The sequence below is a fragment of the Chiloscyllium plagiosum genome, unplaced genomic scaffold, assembly GCF_037043375.1.
Source record: "Chiloscyllium plagiosum isolate Xiang-an unplaced genomic scaffold, Cpla_swu_hap1 HiC_scaffold_14, whole genome shotgun sequence".
In the NCBI taxonomy this organism is placed as follows: Eukaryota; Metazoa; Chordata; class Chondrichthyes; order Orectolobiformes; family Hemiscylliidae; genus Chiloscyllium; species Chiloscyllium plagiosum.
This window is the reverse complement of record NW_028270152.1, coordinates 34314270-34319593: the sequence shown is the minus strand read 5'-3', so window position 1 is coordinate 34319593 and position 5324 is coordinate 34314270.

The following is a 5324-nucleotide window of genomic DNA, read 5'->3' as shown; positions in this document are numbered from 1 at the left end:
AGCTGGTTTTGAACAATAGTAACTTGATGCTTAGCGATGCATTGTATTATCCAGCCACTGATTTACAGTGATTGAGTAAGTTAAGTTCTGTATTGTGGTTCTTGAAATCTGGGAAGTTTTTTGAGTGTCAAACTTTATAATGGCATCTGTTGCTTTGTGAAAATCATTTGCAAGTTTTTTTTAAAACACGTTGTCATTCGTTTCCTGATTTTGTTTAAACCTCAGGCCACACATAAAATATATGATGTGCAAAATGTTCCAGATGGGCCCATTGCTCACTGATTGAGACTGCTGCCTGTTTTTTGGTGGTTAGCTGGATGTCTTGGTTTTATAACTCATCCAGTGAGCCATCAGAGCAATCTGTTTCATGGCTTTGAACCATATAAGGGATTTTTCACATCACTCGGTAGGTTCAATGTGCATACAAACAGTCTATTCCAAATGGCAGAAATGCTCTAAATAATCTGCTAAATCACAAAGTTTTCTTACAGAATCATAACCCCTGAAAATAGATCTTTGGTATGATGTGCATGTATACATTTCTAAAACTGCCATTGCAAATTACTAATTGGCTTTACAGGCATGGGGTACAATAGAATTTTGGAAGACGGGGAATAGAAATGTTTTCATTATTTAGTGACTCAGTGGTGAACTTTGCATCAAATTTCAAGATTTTATTTTTAAAATAATTTATCTTTCTTGCAATGCATGCATTATCTTTTTGAGTAGTGTCTAGAAGTCTTGTAAATATTAATTCTTTTTGTCAACAAGAATTTCTGTGTTTTCGAATAAAAATTCCAGTGGAGGTGTTTGTTAAATGGTGGAGTGGCGTTTTTCCTGTTTTAGTGCACAAATCTTGGCAGACTCTGTGATGTAATAATATTCATGTAAATCATAATGATGTAACTGATCATCTGACACACACATCAGTAAGCGAATAAATACCAGTCTTAGAATGTGAAGAGGCAAGTCTTTTACAAGGGGGCTATATTTGATAATCTCGTATGTACAGATGTAAATAAAAGTGTGTTACAGTACATAGGAAGTTGAGAACTTTTCTTTGTAATAAAGAGCAAGCAGCCTCAGGGACACTGTATGTGTAGATTTCCACAGCCTGAGACACTCCAGACCAATATCTCAATGTGCAAGTGGCAGTATTAGCTGAAAGCACAAGGTAGAGCAGACTTCATGAGCTGACATTTCCATTGGGCATCAGGCATCTGACTTTGGGACAATTTCTGAAGTATGACATCTTTCCCATTCACTCAGTGTGATCTTACAAGAGGCCTGAATTAAGGTCACTTGTACTTTTGCTGTCTGAGTAAGGATGCTGGTGGAACAGTGATGTGGAAACCCCAATCGGCAGTTAGCAGTTGTGTACAGCCTGCATCCCCAGGAGAGGTGAGGGCACCTCAAAATAGAGGTGTTCTTGAATGCCAGCAGAGAATTAAAAAGCAAAGGCTGTCCACAGTTTCACTTGTCAGAATGGAGGGGAGACACTTACAAAAATATTGATGGCTGCAGTGAGAGGAGACTCTGATAGATCCTTCAGCCTTCCCTGGGGGTTGCTTTCACGAAGTTTTCAAGCTAAGCTTTATAAGTACTGCTGCTTAACACCAGGGAAAAAAGACTGAGGGTTCTGGAAATGAACATTAAACATTACCTTCATTACTTCAATTGGTTGTTCAAATCTCATGCATTGCTGATTCACTTGGCAGCCCTGCCCTGGGAATCTCACCAGCATTAGGAATTGCCCAGATGTTGAATTTTCCTGACTCTATCCATCTCCAAGCCTCCTGTATGGGAATAGTAAAATTTCAACAATATATCTTTCATCTTATTTGGTGCCTGTCATTAAACAGGCTACTTTTGTTAGCATTTGTAGTAATTTGAATACATGTGACCAGAGGTCAGTTAGCTCAATTAGCTGGATAGCTGGTTTGTAATGCAGAATAATGCCAATGGCATAGGTTCAATTCCTGCACTGGCTGAGGTTACTATGAAGGAATTGCCTTTTCTCTCTTTCCCCTGACCTGAGGCATGGTGACCCTCAGGTTAAACTACCACCAGTCATCTCTCTCTAACAAAGGACAGCTCTATAGTCTGGTAAGACTATGGTGACTTTAACTTTACATAGGACAACCTTTAATAGGTTTACAATCAAATCTAGTTTGACAGTTTTACACAAAGCGGGTAGTTCATGATTACTTCTGTTTCACAGGCAGTTCTTAAGATCTAACATTTTGAGTGGCGGATTGAATGCGAAAAGAACATATGCTATACCCTAACTAAATATACTATTAGTTTTAATGTATTTAATATTTTAATTTTCTAATTGTACTAAAATAATGAGCATATTTTATTGTTAACTGAATGACTATTCGACTTTAAGTTATGGACCCAGGATAGAGAAAAATAATTATGTAGCACCATGCGACATAATGAATTATACAAAGTTGGAAGATGGGAAATGTCACCTCTGAAAAGCTGAAGGCCAGGGTCGAAAAATAGAGATATACCAATGGTCACTTTAATTTACAATTTACAACATTTGGAGATTCAGGAGAAAATATTAGTTCAGGAGGTTAAATGACTGAGATAGAATCTATGATGGTAGATTGTGTAATAAGCAACAAGTCAATGGCCTTTTTTTTGCTTATTTTCTGATTTTATTAATTAGTGCATTGGGCACAGTACTAATATAGCGATATCTTCATGTGATACTAACACCTATATAAAATCAAATTTGAAAAATCAAAAACTGGTGCACAATTAATTATTTTCTGTAAAATGGAGGATAAAATTGATTGAAACTTTGGTCTTTTACTTTTGGCTCTGACCTAGCCCAATCTAATATGGTTAAAGTCTCTCTTTGATGAAAGAAACGTGACTCACTTTCTTCCCAAAAACCATGACACAGTAACTTACAAATGCCAAAATTCAATACAAATCATCTTTGTCACCCTAAGATGTGGGAAATAGAATTGGACCCGTGGTGAGTTTGAGGTTAAAACACATGATTGCTGGAACTTCAGGATGATGTCATGTTGAAAACTGACTCTAAGGTTGACGCTGTGTGTCTTGAATTAAGTGAAATGCCAGATCGCAATATTCTGCCAAATTGACATCATTAGAGTTAATACTGGATTATCACAACTTCAATAAATGACTGAATATTTATAAAGGCCAACATAGGAAATAATCATGGACTCGTAATGATGAGGTGCTGTTTTATGACTTGTGAATTAATCAGCCAATTACTATCATGGATTAGTTAAAACAGTGAATAAAGTGTCAGGTTTATGCATAAATATGATTAATTAGTAAACAATACATCAACCATTTAAACATGTGCCTGCAATGTATTATGTTGTACAGTACACCCTTGCGATTTGTCATACAGTCTGTATTAATCTGAAGCTGGCAATATGAAAAAAATTAGAGAAATGTTTCATATGCAAAGAATTAAGTGTGAGAGTATATTCTTAAAATAGACTGGTGTTTGTTAAAAGTAAAATTAATAGAATTTTCATTCCTATTCATTATATCGTATTTAGGATTGGGTGTTTGGAATCTGCACTCACTTCAGACCTTTGTGAGAAACAATTTATCTCATTTTATTTCTTAAATGGATTATCAAGTCCTCCCTGACCAGATGTAGAAGAGGCCTAATGTAAATCTCCCTTTACTCTATCCCATTAATATGTATTAGTCATAACTTCACAAAGGCATCGCTACTGGGCCATTGCAGATTTTCTTACTTCATAGATAAATTAATCTTCTTCTCTAGGTAATATTAGAAATTTAGTAATGAATTATGAGTAACTTTGCGCTGGCATCTGAACATTCCAACATAAGATCACTCTTGCAAGCAGATTTCAGTCCTATCATCATACACTGGTTTCCAATTTGGGTTTTTTTTCTTTACTCATGGGACATGGGCATTGCTGGCTGGCCAGTATTTATTGCTCATACTGAGATACCCTAAAACATTTTAGGCGATAGTTGAGAGTCACCACATTGCTGTGGGTCTGTCGTCAAACGTTGGCCAGACCAGGTGAGGATTGCAGATTTCCTTCCCTGAAGGTCATAAGTGAGCCAGATGGGTTTTTTCCTGACACTTGGCAACAGTTTCATGGTCATCAATAGATTCTTAATTCCACATACTTTTTTTTTTCAAAAAATTAAATTCAAATTCCCTCCTCATAACTTGACCAATGAAGTCCAGGTGTCAATCTTGTAAATCTACACTGTACTCCCTCCAAGGCCAATATAGCTCCCCTAATGTGTGGTGCCTAGACCTGCTCACAATACTCCAAGTTATGAGGAGGGGTATTACAAATTAGGCCTGTGTACTCTAGAATTTAAAAGATTAAGGTGTGATCTGATTGAAGCTTCCAAGATTGATACAAACAATTTGGATGAGAATTTAAGAGGCATGGCTAAAGTTTGCAGATGAAACCAAAATTGGTAGTGTAGTCAACAGTTAAGAAGATTATCTAAGTTTACAAACGGACCTTGATCAATTGAGCCAATGGGATGAAAGTGACAGATGGAGTTTAATTTGGATAAATGTGAGCTATTACAAGCAAGAGCAGAACCTATTTGGTTAATGGTAGGGCATTGGGTAATGTTGTCAAACAGAGAGACCTAGGGCTTCAGGTAGACAGGGTGGTTTAGAAGACATTTAGCATGCTTGTCTTCATTGATCAGACCATTGAGTATAGGAGTTGGGATGTTATGTTGAGGTTGTACAGGACATTGGTGAGGCCACTTTTGGAATACTGTGTATAGTTCTGTTGCCCTGCTGTAGGAAGAATTTTAAATTAGAGAGTGTTCAGAAAAGATTTATAAGGATATTGCCAGGACTGGAGGGTTGAGTTATAGGGAGAGGCTGGTGAGAAAGGGACTTTTTTCATTAGAGCATAGGAGGTTGAAGGGTCTTCTAGAGGTTTATAAAATCATGCTAGGCATAGATAAGGTGAATAGTAAATGTCTTTTCCATTGGGTGGAGGAGTTCAAAACCAGGGGTCATGTTCTTAGACAAAGACTTAGGGTCAAACCATTCAAGAGTGATGTTAGGGAGCACTCTTACTCACAAAAGGTGATAGATACTTGAAACGTTCTTCCACAGATAGAAGTGGATGTTAGATCCGTTGTTAATTTTAAATCTGAATTTTTTTTTTATTAAGCAAATGTATTAAGGGATCTGGGCCAAAGGTCACAGATCAGCTGCATTGAATGGCAGAATGGGGTTGAGGGGTTAAATGGCTACTCCTCTTTCTGTGACTGCAGATGGATTTGATGAACTTCAAAGGTACTAG